We start from the raw sequence: 19,257 nt of genomic DNA, 5'->3' as shown, positions 1-19,257 counted from the left end.
AGGTCACATTTAATAGTGTGCATTGTAACCTTTAATAGGGTTGGCCTTTCACAGGGTATAATTTAGAAGAGTGAAAAAGAAGTAGCATGTTACTGGTGGTTTTCCCAAATTGGGTTTCCACATTAAATCATTGTGTCAAATGTGCTGATGAATGTGTTGTGTTTCATAGTTTATATTTCTATAAATTGATTAGATAGTAACATAGAAGTTTTAGTTGATACACAATGAATACATGCATGGGTATGAATATTTTATGGGTTCATTGAATTGTGAGAAAAGTTTTATTTGTACATCTAGACCTTGAATTCTAAAAGAATTCCAAAAATTGTTATCAGATCCATCTACTTAAGAGGACTAGTTTCAAGGTACTAGAAGCACAAAGATCAAGATTTCAAAAAGAGAAGCACCCAAGTTCAATAGAGATGACTTTCTTGCATGGAAAATTTTGATGAAGCTACACCTTGGAGGACTTGGACATCATGCACAATCTTCTGCTACAGTGGAGCATGTTGATCCAGTAGGAACCCTAACTATTGAAGATATGAAGAAAATTAAAGAACACAATCAGGTGATGTTGGAGGTTGCCTCTACCCTAAGCTATGCCAAATTTGATGATATCAAAGGTCTTGACAATGCAAAGAAAATATGGGCTGCCCTATCCACCATCTATGGTGGAGATGAAAATGTTCAAAGATCCAAGTTAGAGAGTCTCAGAGGTAAGTTTGATGACACGAGAATGGAAGAAGGTGAGAATATTGCTCAATATGTTGCTAGGATAAAAGAAGTTGTTAGTGCAATAAAAGGTGCTATTGGTCAAATAATAGATGATATTGTGCTAAGTAAAGTCTTGAGGACAAAATTAGCACATGATGATTAGCATTATACATATCACAAAAATGATGTTGCCTATGAATTGATGTCAAAATTGTCTAACAATTAGATAATTTTCTATCTCTAATCATAGATTCTTTAGCTATAAAACCTCCCTTCTATTCTAGAATTATATGTTGCCATAAATGAAAACCCTTAATCTTAGTATCTTAGCCACATAGCCAACAATTTTCACTATGGAGAAGAAGGACATAGAGCTTATGAATTACCTTAGTGCTAAGGAAAGATAGATATGAGATTTGAAGGCCAAGTAAGGTTTGTACATGTCAATGATGATGCCAAGAAATCACATCTAAAAGATGCTAAAAGAGGAGAAGTCCTACTTAATAGAAGAGTCTTGCTGAGTGGTGAGAGTAGTTTTTCTTGTACTAGGTGCAAGTGTGAGGGTAAATGTTGTGATGTTATTATTGACAGTGGGATTTTCACAACTTGGTGCCAAAGGAGATGATCATGAAGCTAAGTCTCAAGAGAAAGAAACACTCACATCAATACTAGATTGCTTGGGTGTAAGATGGCCATGACGTCCTAGTCAATAAATAGTACTTGGTGAGGTTAAGAATTAAAAGCTACCAGGATGAGGTATTCTAACATCATATTAATGGATTGATTTCATATGATTTTGGAAATATTATGGGATACAATAGGAATATTGCACATGATGGTCATGCAAACACTTATTTTATGAAGAAGGGTGGAGTTTTTCACAAGATTAGGCCCCTAATGAAGGAAGAAGAAAATTCATGTGGTAGTGCTAGGGTATGTCTTGTTGATACAAGAAATGTTTTGGAAATCATGAAACATCAACACTTGTACTTTTCTTTAATGTCTATGGTGGATAATGAAGGTAATAGGGAATCTGAATTAGAGGATTTAGGTATATTAAATGAGTTTAGATATATTAAAGCTAAAAATATTCTTGAGTTCTTTTTCCTAATAAGGAAAATTATTCATCAAATAGACTTAGTCCCTAGATCTAGTTTTCCTAAAAAGGATGACTCCTAGTAGGACTGAGGAGTTGAAAAGATAAATTTAAAAACTAGAAGAAAAGTATGATCTATGAGAGATTGAATCCATGTGTAGTAAATGTAGTACTAAAACCAAATAAGGATGGAGAGTAGGGGATGTGTACAGACTCAATGTCCATAAATAAGCTAATCATCAAATACTTGTTTCCCCTACCAAGTATAGATGATCCCATGTGTTAGTTTGTGGTGACTAATCATGGAAGTACTATAAATAATTCATAAATTATTGACATGTTGTAACCCTAAAGTGGCATAAAATTAATTGTATAAAAGGGCTTAGGGTTAGGCATTTTCATTATGTGTGATGCAAAAATTGGTTCTTGTGGTAGTATTGAGCTATAAGGATTACAAATTGTAATCATGTTGTAATCACTTGATCTTAATAATATTGGACTTGTTGTTCGGTAGATGTAGCCCAGGGATTTGGTGCACCATGTTAAATCTTTGTGTTTTGTGTTCATTTTTGTGTGATCTATTATTTTTTGATATTATTTATATTTGCATGTAATTGCTATTTCTATATATGGTTTAATACTAGCAAGTGGTATCAGAGCGAGGGTTTTTTTCAATTATCCTCTATAAGAAAGTCTCATAGTTGAGTGGGAGTGATGGAAAACAAGGGTAAGCTAAGGGTTGACAGGTTCAATGGGTAGAACTTTTAATTATGGAAGATGCAAATGGAAGACTATCTTTATGAAAAGGATCTATGGAAGTTGTTGGAAAGCTAAACCAAGATTTAGGGATCTATGTCAAATGACAACTGGGATCTTTTGGATAGAAAGGCACTTGGAAGCATTTAATTATGCTTGGCACCATCAGTAGCATTTAATATTACAAAATAAAAGAAAACAGAAGAGTTGATACAAACCCTAGCAAAATTGTATGAAAAACCCTCCACTTTAAGCAAGGTATTTCTCATGAAGCATTTATTTAATATAAAAATGGCAGAAGGTGGATCTATTGCAGAGCATTTAAATGAGTTTAATACTATTACTAGTCAATTATCTTCTATGGGTATCAATTTTTTTGAAGAAATTAGGGCTTTCTTGATTTTGTGTTCTTTTCTTAAAAGCTAGAATGGCTTAATAATGGCTGTGAGTAATTTCATTCCTAGATCTAGTACCCTAAAATATGATGATGTGATCAGTGTTATTTTGAGTGAGGAAACTTGTAGCAAATCCTCAGGTGGATCTACATCTAGACGTGCTTTGAATGTACAAAGTCAAGGTAGAATGATTGAGAGAGGAAGTAATTCTAGAAACCATGGAAAATCAAGAGGAAAGTCAAAGGGGAGGAGGTCTCAATCGAGAGGACCAAATGATTTCTAGTACTATGGGAAACCAGGGCATAAAAAGAAAGATTTTTTGACTTGAAATAAAAATGAAGGAGATAAACTAGATGGAGACAAGGAGGAAAATGTGATAAGTAAAAAATATGAAGAGGATGCTTTGCTTCTATCTTCAAAAAGTGTTGACAATTCATGGGTTTTAGATTCTGGTGTTTCATTTCATGCTACACCTCATAGAGGTTATTTCATTGATTATGTCTAAGGGGACTTTGGACTTGTTTATTTGGGGGGTAATGAACCCTGTTAGATTATTGGAAAGGGAAAAGTTAACATTATGTTGTAGAATGGCAATCATTGGCTGCTACATGAGGTAAGACATGTTCCAAAGCTAAGTAGGAATTTAATTTCAGCAGGGAAACTCAGTGATGAGGGTTGTGTGGTTACTTTTAATGATAAAAATTGGAAGGTTTCAAAAGGTTCCCTTGTAGTAGCAAGAGGTGTGAAAGTAGGAACCTTATATCTTTGTATAGGTCATATCTTTCCTTATACTTTAATTGTTTTAGAGAAAAATGAATGTTCAAGAACAAGTGATGTAGTTGAGCAGGGAGAACAAATAGTTTTTGTAGATTCTAATACAACGTTGTAGCACAATAGACTTGGGCAGATGAGTGAGAAAGGTATGAAAGTACTTCATTCAAAGAAAGTTTTACCAGGTCTAAAATGTGTTAATATGGATTTCTATGAAAGTTGTGTGTATTGAAAATAAAAGAGAGTGAGTTTTGTGAAGATTGGGAAGGAAAATAAAAATGAGGAATTAGATATTGTCCATATCAATGTATGGGGACTGGCTCAAGTATCTTCCCTTGGTTGCTCTTATTATTATGTTACATTCATTGATGATGCAACTAGAAAAGTATGAGTTTATTTCCTTAGACAAAAATCTATTGTATTTTAAACTTTCAAAAAATAGAAATGCTTGGTTGAAAATGAGATTGGTAAGAAATTAAAATATCTTAGATCTAATAATGGTGGTGAGCATTACAGTCATGAATTTGAAGATTATTGCTCCACTAATGGTATTCATAGATAGAAAACTATTCCAAGGACTGTACAAGAAAATGGAGTGGCTGAATGCATCAATAGGACTATAATGGAGCATGCAAGGTGCATGAGGTTGCATGTTGGGTTGCCCTTACACATGTGGGTGGGGGTTGTCAATACTATTATATATTTGATTAATAAAGGTCCCTCTTCTCCTTTGGGTGGTGGTATTCTAGAGGAAGCATGGACTAGTAAGAAGGTGAGTTATTCTTTTCTCAAAAAAATTTAGTTGTGAAGCATTTGCTCACATAGATTCTAAAAATAGAACCAAGCTGGAAGCTAAGTCAAAGAAATGTGTATTTATTGGATATGACATTAATGAATTTGGTTATAGGCTTTGGGAATTTGAAAATCATAAAATTGTAAAAAGCAAGGATGTCATATTCAATGAGAAAATGTTGTACAAAGATTTTTTGCATCAACATGAGAAGAAAGAAGATGATTATGTAGTGTTGGATGATACTCCAAAAGATGATGTTCCAACCATTCCTCGTGATATGCAACAACCACAACAACAAATACCACACACACCAGTGAATGTTAGATGGTCAACAAGAAAAATTCAACCTCCTGAAAGATTTTCTCCCTCTTTGTATTGTATTTTACTAACGGATGCTAGTGAACCTAAATGTTATGATGAATTGGTGTAGGTGGATACTAAGATTTAGTGGGAGTTTTCCATGAAAGACAAAATGGACTCTTTGCTGAAAAATAAGATTTGGGATTTATGCAAATTGCCTACAAACAAAAGGGATTTACATAATAAGTGGGTTTATAGGTTGAAAGAAGAGGAAAGAGGTAAGAAAAGATTTAAAGATAGGTTAGTTGTAAAAGGATTTGCATAGAAAAAGGGCATGCATTTTGATGAGATATTTTCTCATGTTGTTAAGATGACTTCTATCCGTACTATTTTAAGTATTATGGCTACTAAAGATATGCATTTAGAGTAGCTTGATATTAAAACAACCTTCCTTCATGGTGATTTGGATGAGGAGATATATATGGCTCAGCCATAGGGATTTGAGGTCAAAGGTAAGGAGAACTTAGTGTACAAATTGAAGAAAAGTTTATATGGCTTGAAGCAAGCATCTCGATAGAAATTTGACAATTTTATGCATGAGCATGGATATAGTAGATGTAATTTAGATCATTGTGTTTATTTTAAGAGGCTAGATGATGACAACTACATTATTTTATGTTTATATGTTGATGATATGCTTGTAGCTAGGTCTAACATGCATCACATTAAGGGGCTGAAACACCAATTAGCACATGCATTTTCTATGAAGGATTTGTGGGCAGAAAAACAAATCCTTGGTATGATGATTTGTAGAGATAGGAAGAATATGAAATTGATGTTATCTCAAGCTGATTATGTTGAGAAGGTTTTGCAACATTTCTCTATGGAGAATGCTAAAGCTATCAGCATATCTTTAAATGCTCATTTGAAGTTGACAAAGGAGATGTGTCCCAAGACACAAGAAGAGGAGGATAAGATGTCAAAGGTACCCTATGCTTCAGCCATAGGAAGCTTGATTTATGTTATGGTATGTACAAGGCTAGATATTGCACATGTGGTGGGAGTTGTTAGTGGGTATATGAGTCATTTAGGAATTGAGCATTGGAATGTAGTGAAATGGATTCTTAGATATTTAAGAGAAACATCCAATAATTTTTTACACTTTGGGGGCTCTACTATTGATGTTCAAGGCTATGTTGACTCATATTTGGTAGGGGATATTGATACTAGGCAGAGTACTATAGGTTATGTCTTTAATATTGGGGGGGCAGCCGTGAGCTGGGTTTCTGGGTTATAGAAAGTCAATGCTTTATCTATTATAGAGGTAGAGTATGTTGCTACTATAGAGAAAACCAAGGAGACGATATGGCTTCACTTCTTCTTGGAAGAATTAGGACACCCTCAGAGGGATAATTATTTAGTACCATTCATCTTACCAAGAATTCAGCTCTACATTCAAGGACAAAACACATTCAGTTGTAGTACCATTTCATTTGGTCATTTTTGGATGATGGTCAGTTAAAGCTAGATAAGATACATACATATGACAATCCAATGGATATGTTTACAAAGGTAGTGACAAGGGAGAAGTTGAATTCCTCTTCATCTTCGATTGGTCTTCTAGACTGGCCAGGAATAAATGAACAACAACATCCAAGGTGGTTTGATCCATTGGGAGCCCTATGTGGTAGTGGTATTGCTACCATATCAGTTTCCAAGTGGGAGATTGTGGTCTAGTGTGGAGTTTGATCAGTCTCCAATTGGGAGATTATTAGTTTGTGGTGACTGATTAGGGAAGTACTATACATACTTCATAAATTACCATCATGTTGTAACCCTAAAGTGACATAAAATTACTTGTATAAAAGTGCTTAGGGTTAGGCATTTTCATTATGTGTGATGTGAAAATTGGTTCTTGCGGTGGTATTGAGTTGTAAGGGATTACAAATTGTAATTAGGTTGTAATCACTGGATCGTAATAATATTGGACCTTCTATTTGGTTACCTTACCCAGGGATTGGGTGAACCACATTAAATCTTGGTGTCTTGTGTTCTTTTTTGTGTGATATATTATTTTATAATATTATTTATAGTTGTATGTAATTGTTATTTCTATCTGTGGTTTAATCCTAACACTATGGAGTTCTTGAGTGGAGCTCAATACTTCACAAAGATAGATGTCAAGATTGATTATCACTAGATATGGATCATAGATGGTGATGAATGGAAGACTATATTCAAGAACAATAAGGGTGTATATGATTGATTAGGCATTCCCTTTGGCTAGACCAATGCATTGAGAAACTTCATGTGGCTTATGAATGAGGTACTAAAGAAATTTATAGGAAAATTTGTTATTGTTTATTTATATGCTATTTTGATTTTAGTAAGGCTATAGATGAAAATTTTCTTCATATTCCTAAAGTCTTTGAAAATATAAGGGAATATAAAAATTTGATTAATTTGAAGAAGTGTAGCTTTGTCAAAAAAGAATTAGTCTATTTAGGGTTTTTTGTCTCACCTACTGGTCTTAGAATGAACCCAGAGAAGGTGAATGTCATCCTAGAATGACCTATCCCAATGTATATCACTAAGGTGAGGTATTTCCATGGTTTGGATAGTTTCTACTAGAAGCTCTTTAGAAACTTTAGTAGTATCTGTGCACCCCTAACAAAAACAATGATGGAGGTTAGAAAACAATTCAAGTGGAATGCAAGATCTGCAAGGAGTCTTAAGTTGTTGAAGAAGAAAGTTAAAGAGAAACCTTCATCAGCACTCCTTGATTTCAATGAGATGTTCCAGGTAATTTTTAATGCCACTGATAGTTCCATTGGAGTTGCATCGAGACAAGAAAGTAATTGTATTACATATTTAATGAGAAATTAAATGATGCAAATAAGGAGTATTATGTTTATGATCACAAGTTCTATACAATAGTTCATGTATTTAGGAGATTGAGGCATTATTTGCTTCCAAAAATTTTTTTGTATATAGATCATTGGGCATTATAAAATAGATAGGGTAAACTGAATTAGAGGCACTTGAAATGTAGAGTTCTTGTAGAGCTATATATTTATATTGAAACATAGAAGTGGATGATCTAATAGGGTTGTAAATGTATTAAATAAGAGAAAAATATTATTGATAGAAATGGAGGTTGAGGTGGTTAGGTTTAATGAACTTGAGACTATGTACCCTAAGGATTCTGACTTTGCAAAGGCTTGGAAGGCTTGGAAGGAAATTGTTACTCTAGATAGAAAAAGGTGGCTAGACTACATGATCTAAGATTATATGTTATTCAAAGGGAGTCAGTTGTGCAGTCCAAGGAGTTTCATGAGGGATAACTTGATCAGTGAGAAACGAGTGGAGGAATGGTAGGACACTTTGGTCAAGATAAGAGCATTTCCATTGTCATTTAATATTATTTTTGGCCTCAATTTTCACAAGATGTGAGGATGTTTGTGTAGAATTCTCAAGTGTGTTAGGAAATGAATGGAGTCAGTTAGAATACAAAAAAAAAACTATCATCCATTGTCTATTCCATCAATGTCATAAGAAGACATAAGTATGAATTTTTTTCTTGGGATTCAAAGAACACAAAAGGGTAATGATTTAATTTTTGTGGTGGTTGATAGGTTTTTAAAGATGGATCATTTCATTCCTTGTTACAAGACACATGATGTGGTTCCCATTACATTTTTTTTTTAGAGAAGTAGTGAGGTTATATGGTACTCCAAAGATTACTATTTCATAATAAGATATAAATTTTTTTGGACATTTTAGAGAACCTTGTAGAAGAAGTTGAAGAGAGGTTAAAGTTTAGTTATGCACATCACCCACATGTTGATAGGAAAACTGAATTGGTGTATTAAAGTTTGGGTAATCTACTGAGGTGTTAAGGTGGTGATAAGCCCAAGTAACTGGATTTGATTTTACCATGTGTAGAATTTTATTACAATAATTATATGAAAATGAGTAATAGTGGGTCACCATTCCAAATTTTGTATGGGAGTAGTCCAAGGAATATACTAGAATTGAGGAAGATAGAGCACGAAGGTCAAAGTAGTGTTGAGGTAGAGGATTTTGTTGAACATATTAAGAACCAACATAAGGAATTTTGTAAGCATATCACCAAGATGAAAACTTAGTATAAGGATAGGGAAGATCAACAGAAGGGGCATAAGGAGTTCCAAGTTGGGGTCAAGTTATGGTGTACTTGAGAAAAGAGTGATTTCTAGTTGGCATCCACAATATTCTGAAGATGAATAAATTTTATCCATGCAAGATTTTGAAGAAACATAATTCAAGAAATACATATTACTTGAAGTCTATTGGAAAATTAAGATACCAAGAGAGGTAGGGGGTGAATCAAGATCAATAAAAAATTCTATCTCTTCAAACAAATCAAATGTATTCACCATTAACCCATCTCATATCAACATCATGAGTCATATAGCCATAAACTAAAATAGACCTAACTATCCATCACATGCATAATCATGAAAGTAAATGTAAACACTTAACAAAAAGTATTTGATTACTCAAAAATCCTCCAAGGTGAAGATAAAACTAGGATGGGGGCAACACCCACAAATTTTCACTACTGCAAGAATAAAGTGTGCCTATTAAGGATATAATTTTTTATCACTTCTAGTCATCTACCTTGTGATGGGTCTTCTATGCTAAGAGCTTACAAGACCTATTTAGTCTACCTTGATTAAAGGGTTTAAACTTACAACTAATTAAGAACTCTGTTAGGATATTTAAATAGGCCTATCAGTACCACTGTGTTAAGATATTTACCTTGAGTCACTTGCTAGAAAGAATCAATACCTTATCCTTTAGTTAGTACTCTAATGCTAGTTTATGGATCTCCTCTTTCCAATTCTAATTTGATCTCCAAATCTGATAAACTTTGTTTTTCTCTTCACTACTAGGTTTCTCTATTTGATCTCTTCTTCCAATCATCAAACATATCCTTCCTTCACTCACATACTTATCTCTTTAGTGTCCTTTGTCTCTCTAGTCTCTCGTGATTCTTCTTGCTTAGATACATTGATTTAGGATTTAAACCCTCCTTAAATAATCATCTATGGAATATTTTAGATCATAATCAATGATCCACATTTCTCCCTTTTCCCACTTAGTCCTTCCATTTTTCTAATTGGTTACACTACCTTCATAGGGATTGATGACCTTTATGTATAAAAAACTCCATAGGTGTCTCTAAAATCATTAAATTGTGTATACAAGTCATCCAAAATGGTTGACATATTTTTTTGTGTCATTATAAACACATATACCAAAATTGGTTTACTTGATACTTGAATACCCTGATGCTTGATCACAACTAATATTCATGATGTCCCTTAACTTCTATATGCTCATCACTAGCTATATGAATCAACATGAACTAATTCTACTTAGCTCGATGTTTGATAACTTCTACTTTACTCAACATAAACTAGTACTCACTATATACTAAGAAGGGTGCTTGACAACCTAAGACTTTCTCAACTCAAACTAAAATGTAAACAAGTCCAAAATTATTCAGCCTTAATTGGTAGCTCAGTCACAATGGTAACTCACCAAATCTACTTAGGAAATGCCCAAGTGTTTAACACTAATAGGAAACATGACTTGGAGATCAACAATCTCCCCCTTTGACATTAGTTGCAAGAAATCTTTGTCATGACTAGCCATTCCATTCAAAATTACAAAATAGCACTCCTTCTTATACTATGACTCCATCTTCATAAAGACTTCACTATGTACATATCTAAAAAAATGTGTAACACATTACATAATTTCATACCTTCTATTGTCAATTGATTTCCCTCTGTGAAATATGCATGTTCATCAAATTTAGGTCATATTCTCCCTTGTGTATATATTTTCCCCTTATATCTATTCCCCCCCCCTTATTTTTGTCACTTATGTCTAATGGGGTGAAGGGTTCAAACCATATTTATCCAAAAATGGTTTGTGAATCTATATAACAATAGAAAGTGCATTATCCCAATTGGTTCTAATAGATTCCAAAACTGAAATTTTAATTTATAGTTAAGAAACTAATTTAACTAGACTTTCTATTGTAGAGAGATGAGATTCTTCCAAGTCATCAATATTAGGGACATGGGTAGCTCCACCTACCTTTAGATAATGTGGCTCTTTCGAGCTCTACCAACTTGCTTCGATTAAGTCTTGCTATCTTTGTAGCTAATGCTATCTCTCTCTGCATTACCTCCAAATGGGGTATCAACATAGATTGAATAGAAATAAAATTTTCTCTTAGTCATCCATCTGTGGATTCTAATTCAGCCAATCTCCTATGGGAAAAAATAATCTATTAAAATGAATAGAACTTGAACTTGTATTTGTTCTCAAAGAATCTTTGGCTGACTTCAGATCTGTCTAGAATTTCTCAATCGAATCCTCAATGTATCGAGTAAACCTTGGTACATCACACAATGTTTATACAAAATTTGAGTATTCTTTACAACTTCCTCTATATTATTTATAGGATTAGAAAGTTCAACTTTCCTTATAGAAATCTGGCTGACACTTTCTCCATGTTTCTCAAATTTCTTCTCAAACCAATGTAACAATTTCTCATTTTCCTCAATGTCATCATTGTTAACCTTCTAAAAAAAGTGAATTAACTAGTCTATAAGAGGCTCTTTCTAATTTATACCATGTATATCAAATTCTTCAACAAATATAACTTTAATTTCATGTAGTACTTTCCTTTATTGAGGTTCTCTTTTCATCTCTTCTTATTGTGCCTTCCTCGCTAATACATCTTGAAATATTTACATTTGATTAAGAATCGTATTATCATAATCAAACTTTGGAATAAAAATTACCTCATCTAGTATCATTATATTTCTAGTTGAATTAGCCTTCTTCTTCATTTTATTTTCCCTTCTCGTGCTAGTGCTTACCAATGTGATTTGTAATAGTGTCACTTGAGCACTCAATTTTGGCATCTCTTGGCATGTTGATGCAATATCTTTATGAGTAGATATTAAATGATAATCATGTGTAGCAATTCTTTTTTTTATAGATAGTGTAGAGGGAATTACACTTGGTAGATGAACCAATGCCTAAACTCTCACTTTCTCTTTTGGTTCTTGTGCTTCCTCGGTCCTTTGTTATACAACCTTCTTGTTTCCCTCAATATGAAGTCTTGAAGTATCATTTACAGATTCATCTTCTTTCTCTTACTCTTCTCCTTCTTCTTTTTTAATGACAAGATTGGCCATGGGCATTGGATGTAAAAGTGTAATCATTGTCTTGACATATTTCTCAACACTTACATCTTGATGACTCTTGTCTTCAAATGTGAGTGTTGAATGATTAGGTGTTAAATCCATAATTGGTGCATTTTCAATCCTTGGATAATCCTGAATTTGAATCAATATTGGATTGATGCATGATAGAGGATTGTCTAAGGTGGCATTGGTGAATTTTTAATTTTTGAGTTCTTCCTTAGTCAAGACATTAACATTTTGCTGTGTTTACTTAGGGATGTCTTCAATAGTGACAACATTTTGTTGTTCACTCTTCTCTACCTTTCTTCTTATTTGTTCCTCTAGATTATTTATCTCATTATAATCTTCTTTATTGTCTAGTTCAACTTCTTCTCCCTCCTTTTCTTCTTCTACTATTGAAACTAACAACCCAAATGCCTTCTTCCAAACCAATATACTTTCATGCACTACATCTTCTGTTTTATTTTCCAAAATTTGAATAGCCCTTGTCTTGGGCACAAAATTCTTACAAAAATCCCTTAGGACTTTAGATATATGTGTCTTCACCAAATCTTGTTAGGATTAGCCTCATACAAAAATAAAAATTACATGCAAATATAACCAATACTAGAAAAGAGTAGATTGCATAAAAGAGAACATAACACACCAAGATTTAACATGGTTCACCCAATCCCTAGGCTATGTCCACCAACAAGAAGTCCAATATTATTATTATCTAGTGATTAAAATTTGTAATCCCTTATAGCTCAATACCACCGCAAGAAGCTACAATATCACTAGTACATTATGAAAATCCCTAACTCTAAGCCTTTTAATACAAGATTTTTCCACTTACAAAATTAGGGCTAGAATAAGTCATCCAATAGGGAAAATAGTAGTTAATGCCTTTTATAATATAACGGCATTTGAGTGCACCTTGGGTGCTACCCCAAGACCTTGTGTTGGGGTCAGTGCCCCCAAAACCCCCATAGAAATAACATGGGGAAAAAATCACATCGAATAAACCTTTGAGTCTAATTAGGCTCCACATCACATCAATCTCCTACTTGGAGATTGATTAGACTCTACAAAAATAACCTCCAAATTAGAGACTGAACATAACTCTTCTAAACCTATAGCTCCCACTAGAATATATCAAACGACCCTAGACTATGTTGTTCTTTTATTCTATTCAGTCAAGAAGACCAACTGAAGCTAAAGAGGAATTTAGCTTCTCCCTTATCACTACCTTTGTAAAAAAATTCATTAGATTGTCATCTGTATGTATCTTGTGTAGCTTTAACTATCCATCATCCAAAACTAACCAATAAAATGGTATCACAACTAAATGTGTTTTGTCTTTTAATGTAGAGCTGAATTTATTGCAAGATGAATGGCACTTTGGCTATCAATGAACAAATAACTATCCCTCTATGGATGTCCCAAATTTTTCATGAAGAACTAAATCCATATCATCTCCTTGGCTGCCTTTGTAGTTGTAACATACTCTGTCTCTATAGTATATATATCATTAATCTTCTGCAACCCAGAAACCCCACTCACTACTACTCCACCAAAAGTAAATACATAACTTGTAGTGCTCGACTTGGTATCAATATCCCCTACCAAGTCTAAGTCAACATATCACTATAAATTAGTAGTAGAGTCCCCAAAGTGTAAATACTTATTGGATGTACCTCTTAAATATCTAAGAATCCATGTAATCACATTCCAATGTTCAATTTCTAGATGACTAATATACCTGCTAATGACTCCCACTGAATGGGCAATATCTAACCTTGTACATACCATAGCATACATCAAGCTTCCTCCAGATGAAGCATAAGGTACCTTATACATCTTATCCTCTTCTTCTTATGTCTTGGGACACATATCATTAGTCATCTTCAAATGACCAAGTAAATGTGTGTTAAAAACTTTAGCATTCTCCATAGAGAAATGTTGCAACACCTTCACAATATAATCAGCTTGAGATAATGTCAATTTCCTATTATTTCTATCTCTACAAATCTTCATATCAAGAATTCATTTTTCTGCCCCCAAATCCTTTATAGCAAATACATGTGCTAACTATTCCCTTAACCCCTTAATGTGATCCATGTTAGACCTAGCTACAAGCATATGATCAACATATAAACATAAAATAATGTAGCTTCTATCATCCAACCTCTTAAAATAAAGTACAATTATCTAAATGATACATACTATATTTTGTTACAAGTTATAGATGTTGTTGCATGAAAAGATTGACTTGTTAATGCTTGATAGAACCCATTGGACTTATAGAACACATAGGAGGTGGCTAAGCCATGTCACGCATCTCGAAGGGGAAGGATGGTGGTTAGTCCAAAAATTCCCCCTAGTGTTACCCAAGGGGATTTGAACCTATGACCAAGCTCTGATACCACTTGTTACAAGCTAGAGTTGTCATTGCACCAAAAGATTGGCCTTTTAATGCCTGATACAATCCACTAGACTTATAGAACACATAGGAGGTAGTTAAGCCATGTCACGAATCTCAAAGAAGAAGGCTGGTGGTTAGTCCAACATATCCATGCTCATGTATAAAACTTCTAAATTTTAGATATTATTGTCAAGGTACTTACTTCAAGCCATATAAACTTTTCTTCAATCTACACACTAAGTTCTCCTGAACTTTGACCTTAAATCCCTATGGCTATTTCATATAGATTGCTAAAAATTGGCTAATAGTGATATGTAATTATTGTCATTTATGGAAACACATGATGTACATGCTCATAGGAAATGTCAGAAATAAAGATACTTAGTTTTTGGTAATTAGAAAATTGTCTAAGTATAGAATTTGGTTTACAACAGTGTATTGTTTTGTTTATAACTTGTTGCTGATGTCATATTATGACTAGCAAAGTTAGATGGAGATAGTATACATATTGGTGATGATATTAATAACCTCAAAAGTTAGTACATACTATATAGAACAGAGATAATCATGTTTGAAGTGAAACAAGATAGTGGAATTGAAGGAAAGGATTATTTTGCTTACAAAATAATTACCTATCCAATTAGTGACGAAATCCTAGATTTTTACTATAAGTTAGAAAAGTGGATTGTGGTCTTAGCTAACCCAACATAAATTTTTGTATAGGAAAGGTATTTATGCAAAGGACATCTTGTAATAAGAAGTGTAAGTGATTTGTAATTGTGATTGTAAGTGCTATATTGTAATTATGATTATATGAAAACTTTTGTAAAAGCAATATATGTGAAGTTTTATTTGAGTTATTTTGTGATTTGAGATCAAGCTAAAGATCAAAGATCAATCAAGGAAGAAGATTCAGTATATATATTTTAGAAGTCTAATTACTTGTTTGGGTAGTGAGCTCTCCTTGTAACTGGAAGTGCATGTTTGGGCAGTGGGCTCACCTTGCATCTACTATACTACAACTCCTAACAAGGTTGGAATCTCCTAACAGGGACTCCTTATACTAAATTTTCTCATTGACTCCTAACAGGGTCCATCCTCTAACAAGGAACTTATATATTAGTTAATAAAATATGGTGTTATAAGTTATCTTTTTGCATTGTTATTGTTACTATTTAGCATTAATTTATTGATTTTTTATGCATGGTTTAAAGTAAGAAATAATATCCTATTAGCAACAAAAGTTTGTAGATGACTAATTCACCCCCCCCCCCCCCCCTCTCAGTAATCCCTATTTCTAATAACTAGTATCATATCACAATTACTTTGAAGAGGCTTAACAACTTGAGTAAGATCTCTATGGAGATAGAATAGATGATTGATGAAGAATCTTGAAGAAGCGCTTGAACAAATTGATCTCCTTACTAAAGAAAGAGATAAGTTGAAAGATAGATATGAAGACTCCAAAGTATACATCAATCAATTGAAGGAAAATATGAAATATCTCAAATCCAAGCCTAAATCTACTAAATCTAAAACTAGTGATGATGATTATTCAAAGTTGAAGATGGAATACAAGATCTTGAAGCATGAATTGAAGATTAAAAATCTGAAATTGACTTTGAGAAATGATCTTAGCAAAATTGAATCTAATTTGAAGACTGAGAATGCAAATCTAAGAGCAAGTTTGGCAAAGAAAACATCTAAGTTTGAAAAATTGAAAGAAGATCATGAAGAACTTCATAAGTATAATACTATTGTGAAAAGAGAATTAACTTAGTGCAAGGAGTAGCTTGAGAAGCTTTATTCTAGTAGAGAAAAGCTTAATGATTCAATGTCAATTTAGATACCTAATTATGATAAGACTGGTCTTGGTTATCTAATTAACATGTCTGCAAAGAAACTTGAGATTAGATCAGATCCAAAAGATAAAGATAAATATGATGATAAGATTGAATCTTGTCAATCTTTTGATAAATCCAAAGAAATTGAGAAAAAAAAAAGAGTCAAAATTTTGGATGAACCAAAGCATGTGGAATATCCTAAGGAAACTAGGTATGAATTTAGATGTAAGTGTTTTTTATGTAATGAAATAGGTCATATGAAAAGAGATTGTACTAATAAGTCATTTAATCATGTTAAGGACTTTTATTGTCATAATTGTCATGGTATGGGTCATAATGTAATTGATTGTAGAAAGCCTAAGTATGATAATGATAGAATAAATAGTACAATATCTAGAAATCCTAACCTTAAAGGTAGAAGAAGATCTAATAAAAGGACATCGAGAGAAGGGAGATCTTATGAAGACAGAAGATAGATTTTTTTATAAGTATAACAACTTAGGACACATTTTTCAAAATTTTCATGCAACTGATGATTAGTAGAATCATAGAAGTAGAGCACTAGTATGTCAATTAGGAAACAACTTTAGACATATAGCAAAGTACTACAAAATGGATAGGAACTTTGGAGATTGAAGAAACAATGGAAGAAACTTTTGGAAAAGAAGGAATGATGAAAAGAATATCAAAAATGACAAAAGGAACCATGAAAGGAACTCCAAAACTAATACAAAAAATGAGGAACCGAGAAACATTTTTAATGAACTTTGAGAACTTAATGAAGCATTTGTGAAAGGAGTAGATATCTCAAAAGAAAAGATAAATGATGATGAGATAGGAAGATCAAAGTTAGTTGTTGAGTTTGATTCAACTAAGTTGTATTAAACTTGTTTATAACATTAGAATTTGAGAAATTTATTTAGAGATTGAAGTAGAGGTAGCGAAGTTGGGAAAAGCTATATCCAATTATGTTTAGATGTTAACTAAGATTTCTTAAAATTTGGAGCTCATCTAAACAAGTTATGAAAGAATTCAAAGTTACTGGTATTACAGTAAAGGTTAATTTTGTAATAGAAGATGAAAAATATTGTTTTGTAGAGAATTTTGTGTTGCAATATTTAGTAGAGTTTTTCCATGATGGAAACTAGCTGAGGAAAACCTTGGGTGACATCTAAAGATTGGATAGATGATCTTGAGTAGTTATTTGATTATAGAACATAATTGACAACTTTTTCATGTTTGGAAAGTATGAAATTAATGCAAGTTCAAGTTGATTAAATAAATGGAGTACATAATTAATTTTCACTTTACTGTGAATACATCCAAAGTGAAGAGCACTTAGAAGTGACTTGTTAGAGCAATTTCAAAGAAAACCCTATTTTTAGAAAGAGGTATGTTATCATTTTTCCTCAAATTTTTTTGGTAAAAGTTCTTAATTGTTAGAATCATGGATATGTCAGTAGTGCACAATGTTGATAATTTTGGAATTTACAAGTGGTTAGATACACTTCTGAGAGGGGGGGTGAATCAAAAGTAACTAACTTTAACCTTTTTAAATTCTTTTAACTAAAACCATTCACATACATCCAATCTATCTAATGAACTTGAAATTAAAGACATGCATGAAAATAGACAACACACAAATTTGGTAACCCAAAAACCCTCCAAAATGAGAAGGTAAACCTGGGGTGGGGATGACACCCACAAAATATCACTACAACAATGTGTAACTATTCAAGGTTACAGTGTTTGATCATTTCAAATGGTCTGCTTTATGAAAGCCCTATCCTATCAAAGACTTTTACACTCTATCAAAAGTGACCTAGTTAAATGATTTCACTACCCTACTAAAAGTAGGCCTAGTTAAAGGACTTTTATACATTCACTTGGAATGCCACCTTATTAAAGGATTTACAAATGGCTGCTAGGCCAACCTAAGTCCATAGGATTTCTATATCTAATACAATTGCTAGAGAGTATTAGAAAATATTTGACCTAATAGCTTTGCAATCTTCAATTGCTGATTCTAGATGCTTGTTCTACTCTGTCACTCTGATCCTTGCTTGATCTAATATGTCACTCTATGATGTTCCAATACTCTATTCCTTCAAAAAATAGATTCTACAATGCTACTCTATTCTTTACTAAATCTCTAACATTTCTGAATTTTTCTATAGTTCACCCTATAGGACTAGAAAATGGGTTAAATGCATAACATACTATGAGAAATCAGAAAACTCAATAACCATATGTTAGCATCCACTAGTCTACCATGAAAGCCAAACTAATCAAAAGAAGCAAACACAAGGTTAGAAACACCCTCTTTCATTTGTAGCTCACATGTCCTTCTTTCTTCTCCAAATGATTGTAGCTCCAACTTGCCTATAGTGCACACAATATTGAAGCAAAGGCTATGATAGGGATAGTGCCATGAGAATACTAGAAGTGTGATTTTAGCTTGAGAGAAAGGGTATGAAAATGTAAAGAAGCTAGGGACTCAAAGACTCAAGAATTAGGAGCTAAGGATCTAAGAAATTAAGACTTCAAGGACTTAAGGACCAAAAATGAGAGAAAGATTGTCCATTTTATAATCAACACTCAAGGTGAGAGCATTGGATTTGTCACCCTTAGATATGCAATGTGGCAAGAGATTCCTTCGAGAATCCATGGCACATATGACAAAATATGCCAATTGTAAGATTCTATGATGCATGAAAGTCAAACTTGGCTAAATGTGGAAGATAATCTATGACGCATCATAAGACACCTCAACCCACTTAAAGCCAAGAATCTATGACAAATATGCCAAATAAGGACATGCATAAGGACTTAGAATATTTGATTATGACATATCTTATCCAAGTTTCAAAGGAGAATCCATGAGGTTTCATATCCAAGTGTCACTATGAT

This window comes from Cupressus sempervirens, chromosome 6 (genome assembly GCF_028749045.1).
Source record: "Cupressus sempervirens isolate cs-2001-9-10 chromosome 6, ASM2874904v1, whole genome shotgun sequence".
In the NCBI taxonomy this organism is placed as follows: domain Eukaryota; kingdom Viridiplantae; phylum Streptophyta; class Pinopsida; order Cupressales; family Cupressaceae; genus Cupressus; species Cupressus sempervirens.
The sequence above is the reverse complement of the archived record's forward strand: the minus strand, read 5'-3'. Positions refer to the sequence as shown.